This window comes from Rhea pennata, chromosome 18, assembly GCF_028389875.1.
Source record: "Rhea pennata isolate bPtePen1 chromosome 18, bPtePen1.pri, whole genome shotgun sequence".
Lineage (NCBI taxonomy): Eukaryota > Metazoa > Chordata > Aves > Rheiformes > Rheidae > Rhea > Rhea pennata.
In genome coordinates this window covers 4,876,502-4,890,341 of record NC_084680.1, presented here as the reverse complement: position 1 = coordinate 4,890,341, position 13,840 = coordinate 4,876,502, and the positions used below count along the sequence as shown (strand labels likewise).

The window sequence follows — 13,840 nt, the reverse complement described above, 5'->3', positions numbered from 1 at the left end:
ACAAAGTCAGGGATACAATGTCTAAGATTTACATCCAGCCCTTTTTTTCCTGGTCTAGCTGGGCCTGCCTTGAACTGCCATTGTGCTACCCGACCTCCAGAAGTCTCTGGCAACGTGAATTACTCTCCCACACATGGCTGTGCATGATGCACTTACTCTCTGCCTCCTGCGGTTGCGTGTGACGTTAAGCATGCTTGGAGTATCTAAGCAGCCATAAAACTTGATTCCTCCCAAGCCCAGCTCTCCCAGTGAAATGCAAGCAACATTCCCAATCAGTGGCAGTGCTGGGGCCTGGTTACACCCTGCTCACCCAGAACCATGACTACTTAAGACAGGAAAATCTAAAATGCAAGTGATTAAACCACAAGAACCAAAGATGCATCTTGTAAGCACTGTCTTCTAAAGGAGGCATGCCTGGGATCAGCAATGAGGCACAGCAGTTCTGCTGCTTTAGTTTCATTTTGGGTCACTTCAGCTCAGTCAGCATCCATAAACCCATACGAGACGCGTTGCTGAGCAAGGGATTTCCTCCTATTCATGCATTTTAAAAGCAGAAGGGACCATAGGTGATCTCCAGCTTAACTCCTGCTTCAAGACTAATAGCTGTGTCTAAGCTACAAAAAAAGCATCTTTTCCTTTAGGAAAACCACCTTATCTGAATTTAAATTTCTCCAGCAACTGCGACTCTACCAAAATCCCAACCTTGAGGTAGACCAGCGGCAAATTAAATAACATATACAATCACAACTCATGGGTTGCTACAGTTAATATGTGGGAGGTTATAATTAAAAGTTAACACTAGGTAGTGAAGCTATAGAAGAAAATTAACAGCAGTTTTACTGCATATGGCATAGGATTCCCAAACGTCCACTCATTTGGAGAGGAAAACCACGAGCGAGGCATTATAATGATCTCATTAATAAGGATTCCGAAAGCTGCTCACTGTGGGCAGGCGCCTGATCTCATTAGAAAGACCCATCAAAAAAAACCCCATTTTTGCTCAGAGCAAGTTTAGCAGCTTAAAGGCTTATCCTGCAAGGGGGGAAACATTGTGGACTTTAGCCATTAAATCACGGTATGTTGTTTTGACAGATCTGGCTAATCTGCCTGGGATAACTTTCACTGTCAATGAGCCACAGGAGCATTCGGAGCTGTGCAGCACTTGGGGAGATCCTTAGCAAGCCCAGATGAAGGCTCTTGCTGCAGATAGCACTGCCCTGTCACCCCACCGGGAAGGCATTCAGAGTTAAGGCTGCTGCTTCAAAACAGACTTGGGAAGAGAAGAGCTCACCAGTTCAGGAGGGTTTCCATCTCCATCTTGGAAAAGAGAGAGGCTCTGCCCCAAGGGGCACCACTGAGGCATGGGCAGTCTGCTTGGGGACCCACGTGGCCAAATCAAAGCCAGTCCAGCAGCACCAGGCAAGTGTTGGCCCATCTGGCAACAGACGCGAGCAATTTGTAGCCATCGAAGCTGACTTCAGCCTCGTGGGTACACCATGCCAAGAAGCTCTGCAAAGTGTAATGCAACTAGTAAGGACCTGGCCATGAGCTGAGCCTTGTAGGGATTAAATACACACACACATGCACACATACACAAACACACACAAGCGCGTGTGCATTTCACACTGACATGGTACAAGCGGCTCTTTCCTCTGGTGCCCCAGGCTGCAGCAAGACCAGGAGCAGCTTTGATCTGACACAGCTGTGACCTGCCCAGGTTTTGCCTCTCCGATACATCAGTTCCTGCAAGGGAGTTATCACTGGGAAAGTTGGGGGTAATTTCCACTTGCCTTTTTCTGCTGCCTCTGAGGTACAGGGTGGGGGTCAGAACAGACCCGCAATCTGCCCCAGGCTGAAGCCTTGCTCAAACACGCCTGAATAAGGAACTCTGGCCCTTCTTCTCCCCAAATAAGATTAAAACATGCAGTTATCAAAGGGAAACAGGAACAAATTGTGGATTTTTTCATTTAGGTTGTGGGTTTGGCGCTTGGGGCTTTGGTTGCCCAGCTTTGCTCCAAGACCACAAAGCAGAAGCAAAATCTTTCCAAAATGAGCTCTGAAACATCAGGAATGAAGATCCACACAATAACCACCCTGGCCCACGAAAGACCCTACAGTCATCTAACTGCAGCCACCGAGTTCCTTTGAAACATGTCTGGCAGCAACATCGGCTACTTCACCCCCACTGCACTACAGCAAAAAAACTTGTGTTCCATGGTGCTCACTGTATTTCAGCCTCCAATAGGGAGTCCCTGGTCTCCATACGGAAAACATCAGATACGCATTGAGAAGGTGGCTGGTCACAGCCAAAATGCAGGTGTTTCAACCCGATTTAGGAGAACAAAAAGCCAAATGGCCGTTCCCAGGTGCCTTCTACCTGCACAGTGCGCTTTCATGGTCTTTCCCTGTGCTTCACCCTTTTACTGTGGCTTAGCAGTCGCGGGGTTTAAGTGCTGTACCTCAAGCCCCATAATCTGTGGCCAATATGAGCAACTCACTGTCACAGCTTGGAGCCTGCTGGTGAGCCTGAAGGAGGACCGAGGGCACCCGCCAGCGCCGCAGTGCGAACCTCGCGGCATGACACTGCCCGGCTCCTCGGAGCTGTTCTCCGAGCAAAAGCTGCAGCGGGCAGCTATAAATTTCGCTTTGGCAGAGGAAAAGGCTTTAAAATCAAATACCTCCTTCCAACTGCTGGCTCCCACCGTTGTGTTAAACTGGCTTTCCTTCCAAATGTGTTTTAACGCTGGGCAGAGGATTTGAGCAGCTGCAAGAATAGGCAGCTCAACGCCCAAAATAGGGATTAATCCTTGTTATTTTCAGGTGTTTCCTGCAGCACGCAGGTGGATATCCGAGGGGCTTTCGGAGGGATCCTTTATAAGGAAGGGCCAGAAGCACTAAGGTCAGCATGGAAGAGTCCCGCTGGGGCATGTCAACAACTGCAGGAGTGTCTCCTGCCTGGCACCAAGCGGGTTGAGGGTCAAGCCCCCAGGACTCTTTTCCAGCTCCGAAGGAAGGGATGCCGCGTTTTCCTACAGGTGGACATTGCTTCTTGCCATGCCCAGGAGACAGCTGCCATGCAGGACCACCAAGGTTAGGTCCTTTGTCCCCATCTCAAGGTCCTCACTCAAACCTTTCAGTTTGCTATCCTCAAAGCATTCAAAACACTGTAGAACAGGGGGGAAATAATTAAAAAGTAAGACAAAAAAAAAAAAAAGAAAACAAGAGCAGAGAAGTTGCTTCAAATCTGCTCATGCAAATCTCACTCCCAGAACGTGAGATCCAACTTAAAACGCTCAACGTTTCATAGCCCCTCTGCATCACCGACAACCTCTCGTTACAGCACATCGCGCTCGGCTGTTGCACGGCCGCCCGCCAACACATACGCAAACAAGGACCGGCATTTCCACAGGCAAAACCCAACTGTTTCAGAGAAGTAGTAATAACGCAGCTTTGTCAAACTAGAGGTTCGCGTAGCGGCTGCCTCCGCTGGATGACAGCTGGCTTAACCTGCCCCTTTAATCAAACCAACATTTCCAACGCCCCGGGGCAGCTGCCGCTGAAAACAAGGCCAGCTTTGGCTCAGGAAAGCAAAGGCTGAGCAGCAACAAGCTAAAAAACCAACTCTTAATAAGACGTACCTCTTTCGGACCAAAAAGCCGCACTCAAGCACTGCCTGAGTTTTAGTACAGAGGTGTACAAATGCCCTGAAACACATCAGATCTGGGTCACACATGGTGCTGTACAAATACAGAATTTCCTCTGCGTGTGCAGAGCGTGCATGGAAAAAAATTCCTACTGGGGAAGCGTGCATAGAAACTGCCTGCGAAAGGATGGGAAAAGGAGGCCGTGGTGACCCGTGTCTTGTGCAAAAGGAGCAGCTCCCGGAGTCGGGACTCGACCCAGCAAACGTGGAGCGAAACGGCCTCCCAGCCCGGCACGCTGCCGCCGGCGGCAAATGCCCCCGCTTCGGGCCACGGGCCGGCAGCGCCCGGGCTGCCGCCTGCCTCCCCGACGCTTCCCCGCTCTCCCGCCCGGATGGACGTGTCCCCTTCCCGCTACGAGCGAGGCGCGCGCACCTCAGGGTTGCGCGCTAGCCCGAAGGCTGAAGCTGTGCGAGCAGCAGATTTTGCTTTAGTGATGGAACTGAGGGTGAAAAAAATATATATTTTTTGGCTGACTGCAAAACGATCTTATCATTGTCTTTATCAACCGCACCAAAACAGGAGGCCAGCAGGAGCTTTCTGCTTGAGCTCTTTCGAGCGCCTTCCTTCTCCCCCTTCTTTCTAATAAAACTTAATCTCAATGGCTCATTTTGAAGGGACGAGTTGGGAGAAAAATACAAATCTCAAATTCCAGTTGAAGCCATTTTCCATCTTTATGAGGAATTTCCAAATCTACTTGCATGCAAATTTGCATTTTGGGGAGAGTGAATAAAGCACAGTCCAGAAAAGAGGACCCAAGTCTATGTCTCCAGCCCAGTGCCAGAACCCATTGGGTGTTTTTCCAAAGCTTTTTGCAGATTGCTTGAGCAAGGCAATAAATTCTCCTCCCCCCCCCAAATGACTCTGCAATGTTCATGCCTAGGGTCGCTTGAAAAAAAACACTTTCAGTTCACATCTGACCGAGACTCTGCTCTCTTGTTGTGGCTTTGGCTATGTCTGAGCCCCTGGTTTTTGCTCCTCTGATGTTTGCACGGGTGCTACGTGCCGTCGGATAGGTGCTGGAGCAGTCTCGCTCCCGCATTGCAATGCGTGTCCAGCGCACGAGGGGGAAAACAGCATTCGTGCTCACGGCACGAGCGAGCACAGCACAGAGCCCAGCCCCAGCGGGGCCGGCGGGGGACGGGGGTGCCGCGGCCCCCACGCCTCCCGCTCCGCCAAGGCAAGGAGACATCCTCTTCCTAGATGCTCCTCAGCAAAACACCCCCAGAGAAAAACACGCAGACATGTTTGTACCTACTGAGAGGGCACCATAAGGGGACTGCACCCGTCTCTGCTTCAAGTTTCCATGTCAGAGATCAACCAGGAAAGCGCTTCAGTTACTTCTGGCTGTGTCTCTCCTCTCCCCTTCCTCGTGCCCGAGAGCCTTAACCCAAACAGCGAGGTGCCCAGCGGGCGGCCCCATTCTGCAAGGCTTGAAGATGCCAAGAGCGGGATCTCATCTGCTGGGAGCCATCTCCACTGGAAATGGAAACCTTGCTCTTCATCAGAGCCTCTTCCTCCTCCCTTCACACCATGGGTGAGGGCTCTTGCTAGGTGGGACCCTTCTTCCCTCCAGGAGAGCACTGAGATTCAGGGAGGACGCGTGTCCACGCAGAGGACAGCAAGAAAATGCTCCAGAGCGGTTGGTGTGAAAGGCCTTGGGCTGCTCCCTGCAATGCAGCATCCTCCCCTAAATCCTCACGCGAATGTGGTTTCCATTTCCAAGTCTAAGCGGTGGGGGACGGCTGCTGTGATAAGCACCGGCTGCAGCCTCTTCCACAGCCGGCTGCAGCAGAGCGGCAGGAGAAATTATCCATGTATCCGTCACGCATGAGTTTTTGGCACTCCGAAGTGCTTTAAGATGTCTTTGCAATATATTACCTACCTGCTTCTTTTATTTCTCCAGCTCTCAAAGGAAATAGTTTATATTTTATCTAAATGTATCAACTTAGAATTAATCTATCTTCCAGAAGTAGGGAAGCATCTCTGCATAGTGCTAATTGTTAGGACAGGCAATGTTCAATAAGTGAAAAAGTTAATTACCTTTCTCTGGCTTTTTTTTTTTTCCTCTCCCTTTAAGAAAATAAAAACTGCTATTTAAATGGTCTTAAAAAATCAAAAAGGAAAAAAAAAAGTCTGACCTTTGCTTGCACTCTGGTAAAAGCAACAAAAGGGAAAGGGGCTTCAGGAGGAAACCAACTGTTTTCCCTGGGCTAAATGTGTCTGACCTGTGCTCCCCCTATCATTTCCATGAAGCACATTTCCTGGGAGATGAACTCTGCCCACCTGTCATATGGAGCCATCAAATACAAGACACAAGGCCAGGTGGGGAGCTACAGGTCCCATTCCAGCTGCCAGGGCTCCACTGCTGAGCAGAGCTCCCAAGTGAACACGAACACCGATTACATGGCTCCTCGGAGCAGGAAAAAAGGAATTGCACATGCAAAAGCTCTCACAGCAACCTGGAAGAACCTTTGGTCTCAGATAAGCAACACCTCAAACAAGAGCCTGATGGTGATGAACCTACAGTGTGGAAGGGCTCTTGTCACTGCTGGAGCCCTTGCAAGGCTCCAGCACTGGTCTGCTTTGGAACAATCCATCTCCTGAAGAACATCTTGCCACTAGGCAAGCCCAGCTGCCACCGCTGCTTAGGGAGCTGCAAGGCTCCCCGCGGTTTGCAGCAAGAGAGAGGCAGATTTTAGCAAGTTTAATAATAAAACAGCTCTTGTCTGGGAAGGACCAACCTCTTTCTGCTCATCACAGATGCTGTGAGGGTCCTGCAGACGTATCTGATTTCCAGTGATGAACCATCTCTGGGAAAGGCAATGCAATGCTAATAGAGGGATATTCGTGCTAAGACCAGTGTTAAGCTTCTGAGAAGCTCTTACGTGAATTCACTGTTTGGAGAAGCCTTTAACAGGCTTGTTTATCCAAGCAAGTTACACCAGCTCAGCTTAACAAGCAGTGCTGCCAGCTCATTTTAGCAGCATCAGCAGGATAGCTGGGAGCTTTCCTGAAGCCTCAGCTCCAGGAGTCATGGGAATTAAGCAGGAACTCCTCTTCCATTCTGAAAAGAGTGGGTGAACCTGCTTTCTATGGAAATAAGCCTGGAAGTATGTATGTCTAAGTCTTGGTATTCAGGAAATAAATACTGGATCCCTTGACTGAATCTTTGACTATCTGGGACTGGCAGCACCAACAGAAAGACTTTAAACCCTGTGGGCAACACAAAGGCCACTGGTGTGAAGAACCATTTTGGCTTAGCTGTCACCAATCGTTACCAAGTTCATGGCAATTCACAGTCAGCTAGAACAACAATTTCCCCGCAATGCTTTGCACGACTCAACTGAACGGCTTCTCAACCCCGTGTAAAAAGCCAAGCACAACAGCAGCCCCGCAAGCAGCCAAGGCCCCAGCTGGGAGCAGAGTCTCAGTTATTAACCACTGAGCACCCTGGAGCAAGAGGCCTGCTTGGGCAAGCCCCTGGTGGCATCATACTGCCATGGGTGCCTGCACGCCGTGGCCCTCTCTGAAATGGGAGAGGAGGAGGAAGGCAATGGAGGCTTCTGAAGAGCAGACACCATCTCATGAGCTTTCCTTGAACCCCTTCCCAAACCACCATCCTCCAGCAGGCACATCACCATGGGATTCACGTGTGAAGAAACAGCAAGTGAGCAGTGCATGCGGGTGATGGGGAAAGAAACCCCCCCTCCAACACCCTGTCACAGCAGGTCCTTGCAAACGTTACTGCGCAGTCGCTGCAACCGAGTTGCTAAACCGTTCTGCAGTGTGCAGGGCTGCCCACCTCGCTCCGGGACCTCGCTTTGCCTTCCTCCTAGCTACCCGGGCATCGCTAAGGGGCCGGCTCACCGGCCCGGAGCTGGGGCATCCTGGACCCCAGCAGCACAGGGATCAGCGGTTTGTGACCCACAGTGGCCTTTAACCTTGTGGAGATCACACTGCCGGGGGGCAGCTCAGAGCCACGCAAAGTTCAATGTGGACAATTAGCACTGCACTAATTTAGTGCTGCACTAGTTACCAGTAGTTACTAGTTGCGGCATAGAGATGCGCTGTCAAGGTTGGCATGTTCTAAACAGAAACTGATTTTTGTCCTTGCATTGCTCTCTCGAGTTTTTGGGGCAGGGGTGGGCAGCAGAGCCGAGGAGGCTCTGCCTTGCCAAGCCCCATGCTTACGCTGCAACGCAAGGCAGCGCTGGGAAGGACATGGAGACAACTAGCTTTGCCAGGCTGGTTTCTTTAAAAATGGGGAGTAAAAAAAAAGAAGTCTTGCCAAGATGTGGCAGCACTGTTCTGGATGTACAGCCATCCGTGCCCGAAGTCCAGCCCTGGAGAGGATGAAGTACCTGGGGGTAGTGTTTCATTCTGCTCAGTTTAGTGTTTTCTTTTCTACACACGTCCAAGGTTTGACCAGCAGCCTGGTTCCTGAGAACCAAGATTCAAGGACAAAAAGAATCCCAATGCCAGCCTGTGCTAGGCATACTGCAATAAATCAAACGTGATTTGATATGGAAAACCATCATCCAATACAGGCGTAGAACCAGAGTAATGCAAATGAACCAGAGCTGAGGCAGGAGCCTAGCAGGCCCATAGCTGTTTCTAACAGAGCGAAGTGGTAGATTTAAACCAAAAAAGGATGGGGAGAAGGTAAGGAAAATATCACTTCATTGGGAAGGACAAGACAGCAGTTGATGTGGAATGACCGGTTCCTCTGTTTTTTTTACTCAGCATACTTGCTGCTTACTGAAATGAAAGGAGGCGAGTGGTGCTCGGCAGCTGGCAGGATCAGGGCTGCTGGATGTGTGCAGTTACATTACACAGGGGTAATGACATGTCCCCGTCCATCTGTGCCAGTCTTCTCTGTGTCCCACTCGAGTAGGTTGGGTAGGAAACACTGCTAGAGGGAGGATTCACATGGCAGGATGGGAGCCAAAGGCCACTGGGAATCAAACACTCGTGACACTCGCAACTTCAAAACATCTTCCCTATACGAGCGAAAGCAAAACTTTTCAGCGCAGTTGTGCAGTGAACACGTGGAGACATCTCAAGAGCATTTGTAGGCCAGTGATTGCTAACATAGTTTCCTGGAGCCCCAAATTCCCTCCTCGGTTAGGAAAAAAGAAGGGCTAAATTTTCAGAAGTGCTGAGCAACTTCTGTTTTTGTTAACCAGAGCATTAACACCTCCAAGTGAAGACGGCTGCAAGACCAAATGTCTTCTCCAAGTGCCCAAATTGGATTTAGCATCTAACTTAGGGCAGCCAGGAGTGATCCACCAGGGTGTGGGAGTCCCACAACGTTTTCCTATCATCCTGCCTGTCACACCACAGCAGCAAATACAAGGATAAGGCTGCAGAAGGCTTAATACAACAACAGATTCCGATCATTCACGAGGAAGCTATCACCAAAGTGCTGCAAATCAGCTGTGGGCTGCTTCCCTTCACTGTTCCTGCAAGGGTTCGTGAGGCAGGAGATGGGTTTCATCTCCCTTCCCCTCCCAGCCCAGGCTCCCTGTAGGACGACAACAAGAACAGCTGCAAGGCCGCCTTGCTCTCCCTGAGCCCGCATCTGCCTCCTGACCGCTGGCTTTGATGGTGGCACACTAGTGACTTGGCTATGGAGGGACAGAGGTCTCAGAAACAGCCGTGCCCCCCCAACGCTGTCACGGCAGAAAGCCAGGAGCACAAAGAGACCCTTTCCACATCTAGCCGAAAGCAAACTGTAGGACAAGCACCACCCTACTAGACATCAGAGCATCTCCATGGAGGTGGGCTCCTTCTTCAGGTCCTGAGTAGATGCAACGTGGAGTTTGCACCTAGCTCGGACAAGGAGGACCAAGCCTGTAGCACCACGGGCACCCTTCCATTACCCACCAGTCACTCGACTCCAGCTGTATGGCCAGTACCAGCACCCAGGGGCTCAGCCAAAATCACAGTAATGGCACAGGCTTAGTGGCACTGGGGAGGGGAATTACTGCTGGTTTCTGCGAGTTGTCCTGTTTGGCTACCGTGAGGTCTCCACCACTGAAAAATAGACGGTAGCTGTGTTCGGGCCTGAGCAATGGGAGCTCGAGCTTCTTACTGGCAAGGCTGCTGTCACTAGTTCTACAACGAAAGCCACGGGACGAAGCACAACAGCGCGTGGCCAGATTCAGACTGTTTATTTTCCCACCGGTGCGACACATGCATCTTGCAAAACTCTCTGCAGAAGCTTGCATGATCACATCCCTGCAGCACGCAGCCTATCCCTTAGCCTCCTTACCTAGAAAAGTCTTCCCCAAAGGAAAGGCACTTATTTACCCCTGAAACTCCTTCCAAGCACAGCAGAATTTAAACGTAATGATTTAGACCTATTACATGCAACAAAATCAACTCCAGTGCAGCAGCCCAGCACCCATGAGCTGGGGACTACCAGAAAGCCAGAGCGGGCATGGCGCTTAAAAACACAGTGAGACCACGGCTATAGGAAATGAGGCTTTCCATGGGCCACCGCTCTTGGAAAGCCTTGGATTTTCTAAGGGTTTTGTAACTCGGCCTAATCTGAACGGACTTTTTGTGGGGACGCTGCCAAACCTCTAGCCTGCGCTCCAGCTTATAGCAATACGGACACACGCTACAGACAGAGAAAGCTCCTGCAAACGGCTGGGTAGCCCGGGCTGAAATTTGCCTAATAATCTAGCACGAGGCAGGCGTAACGCAAAGCCATTTCAGCCCAAACAGCTGAAGTTTGGCAAAGCGAAACACAGCAGCAAAAGGCACTGCAAAGGCGGGTACAGCAGTCCCGGGAGCAGCACCGGCTCCATGCATGCACCTGCACGGGAATTCGGGGCATATCCAGGCTGGACTGACCAAGGTGCCTGCAGTGCCACCAAATGCATTAATTTTGATGCAATATGCATCTTTTTAAGAACTTTAGGCTGATTGATGGAGTTCAAAAACAATCAGGCAACAGTTCACACGTGCAAGTCCTCGCATTTGTGTTAGGTGCATTTGCTCCAGAGCAAGCTGTGTGCTCACCTGCCTCTGCCCATGCCCTGTATTTAGGCCCCTTTAAGTGCACAATCTAGGGTCTTGCAAGGGGAAGAAAATAATACCAGTAAATTGTATAACTGAGAACTCCACAGTAACTTGGAGGACCAAATGGAGCAGACATGAAGACTCCAAATCTGGTGTTTCTGGATTTTTAAGTGACTGGCTTTGCAAACTGATTTGGATTTAGCACTATTTTGCTTGCTTAATATACACACACTTATTAGTAAGATCCATAGTATATGAAACGTATCCTACTCTATATACACAAACTGTACTAATGCATATCAATTATATAGTTTTGCAAACTCACATTAAGTTAAATGTTGTTTAGTTTACAAAGTACACATACGCATCCTAATTACAAATGGACAATAACATGTGAAGCCAGATCTGACTGCTGGGTTTTGCTGCACAAAGTTGTACTATTTGACATCCCTGAGTTTCAGCCCTTCAGGAGAAGAATTTATTAAAAAACTACTTTCACCAACCTTTGAGCAAGAGATACCATCTGCAGGAGCCAAATGGTGCATTGTCAGACACCATTCTTCCCTTAATTGAGCAGATCTTAATTGAGTAACTCTAAACTTTAATTAAGGGCAAATTGTTCCTTCCCATTAATTTCCGGATCACTTTCTCAGATGACATGTTTTGTCTGGTTGGTTGGTTTGGGTAGTTTTGTGTTTTGCGAGCCTGGCTCAGTGCTCCAGTCTTTCGCCTCTAGAGACCAGGCTTTAGGGCTGCAGCTGGCTTCCCTGCACAAGGGAGTCCACACTAGCTACATGCTGAAAATCCAACCAATATGTGCACATAACCAGGTTTTTCCATCAAAGCTATCATCTCTCCAGGGGAGATGAGCTCCCATATAATTCTCCTTTGAAAATCAATCACCCTCCAAATTTCTTGTGAGGGCACATGTCCCAATAATACCAACTTTGTTGCCCTGAACCAAGCAGGTCCTGTTGTTGTCCTGACCTGGAGACAGCAACAACCAACAAAATCTAATCCCGACTAGGCCGGAGTGAAGCCACCTAAGAAATGGCTTTAATTTCCTTCCAACTCAATGTGCCACAAATACTACATCGCTTTTAGTACATCCCTTTCCCTCTCCTCCTGCTTCGCATTGGGAGAGGGAATGTTCAACCTCAACAAGGTCCCGCAGGCTTTAAACAACAACTCTGGGGCTTGAATCGCTAGCTGCTCTCGTTTGGCAGTCGTTCTCCGCTTCGTTACTCTCCACTTAACTCGACCCCAGTGCGTGAAGCACCCTGGCTATCTGCACGAGCACCACGGGTCACTGCTGCAGGTTACGAAGCCGTACCCAGCTCTGACATCGGGAAGGGCAGCCAAGAACTGCTCTTTGCTTCACCCTCACCCCTAAATCAGCACAAAAATCACCCAGCTGCAAGGCCGGGCATGAGGCAGCAGAGAGTCAACTGAGAGAGGGGTTTTGGCTGGGGGAGAGAAGACAGCAAGCTAAAAACAGCTCACAAGAGCAACTAGGGCTTGGGGCAGTGGGAGGAGGGAAGCCACATCCCCTGCTGAGATCTGAAGAGCTGCAGTTTTGAGAGCTGGGTGGAGGCACAGAAAAGGCAAAGCAGAGTCTGGGGAGCCACTTCAGAGCCCCAGAGCCCTGTGAATAGCCCACACTGGGGGGAGCACAGCGCCAGTAGGTACCATCTGAAGACCAAGAGTCCAAACCCCAAAAGACTGCCTTCTTCCACCTCAAAGCCTAAGGAACCCACATACTCACAGGACCATATCCCCCTTCACAGGTAGGATCCACAATATCTTAGAGGCAACATGGCAGTTCCTGAAAACCACACAGAGCTCATGTCCTTTGCCAGCACAGACAGCGGCAATCAAAGGGTAAAGCAGCAGAGTCGACAGTTGCTGGGCCAAGCCCACCTCGGACTGGCCCATGACCCAAAGGAAAAAAAGAAAAAAAAAAAAACGCATGAAGAGTATGTAGCTTCCCGGTACTGCAACAGCCCAAGGTTGGCTCTTCCAGCTCTTCCTTTCTCCTGCTGGTCCCAGGGAAGCACCATAGCTGTGCTTCAGGCACCCCTCCTCTGTTCCCTCTCCCCTCCTGCATAAGCTGCCTGAGCTACTGGCTCCCATGTTCCTGATGTGAAGTTCTACCCCCAGATTCCCCTTGCACCTTACCCACACTTGGATTTCTTTCCAGTTTCCACCACTGGAATGAAATTCCCAGTGCAGTTTTCCAGGCTGTGAACTGTATCACTCCAGCTTCATTTCTGATCCAAGGTTCAAGTGGAATTAAGCACCACTGAGATAAATCAGCATTTTTCTCTCTGAAGACCAGATTCCACCGACATGACCATGCTGAAGCTTGTGGTGTACTCCAGCTTATTCCAGACTCATATGTTTTTTGGGCAGAGGTTTGCATAGTGCATAGGAGCAGGGAGATCATAGCTCTGACTAGGACCCTTAGGTGTTATTGTAATGCAAATGAAGAGTAATAAGTCATGTATTTGAAACAGCCAGATCTCCCTTCAAAATAAAGGCCCTTTTTTACAGTAGTGCTACCAAATTATTTGCCATCCCACAGAGAGCCTATCACTTCAGCAGGAAAAGTCACAGCTCCAGCTTTGGAAACTGTTTCCTTAAGGCTTTCATGAGGCAATCTCATGATGTGTCCCACGTTAAACTAAGGAGCTAAGGGACCTGGCCGTTGTGCTCCCATGTCCCCAGTACTGGCCATTCCTTTTGCCATGGGAAACGGAGGATTCAAAGTTCCCAAAAGTTTCTTGAAAACAGGGGACAGCCAGTGACTCAGTGACCAGCCTCTGGGAAGAAAGCAAGTGAAGATGAGGTGCACCAGAGAGAGAAAGAGACGCTGCAGATGCCCCAAATCCAAGCAAAGTTTCAGTAGTGCTGCACACCGCTGCAATATGTGTGTGACGCTCCAGAGGAGCCACCGGCGAGCCAGGCTGCGACACCTTGCCCTCCTCCCGGCTGTGCCACCAGGGCCTTTTGCACCACACTGAGACCCCTGCCCACCCCTCCGTAAAATTCATGCCACACGTGCTCCCACTGGAGCCCCGGGAGCCGCTGTCACACGGGACTGCGGG

At 50.0% G+C, this 13,840-nt stretch overlaps 1 protein-coding gene across 1 annotated transcript in view; it reads right to left on the bottom strand.

Moving 5' to 3' along the window:
* LOC134148809 (collagen alpha-1(I) chain-like) overlaps positions 1-13,840 on the bottom strand; it is a 114,983-nt gene that overhangs the window by 100,758 nt on the left and 385 nt on the right. The gene's annotated exons all lie outside the window — the stretch shown is intronic.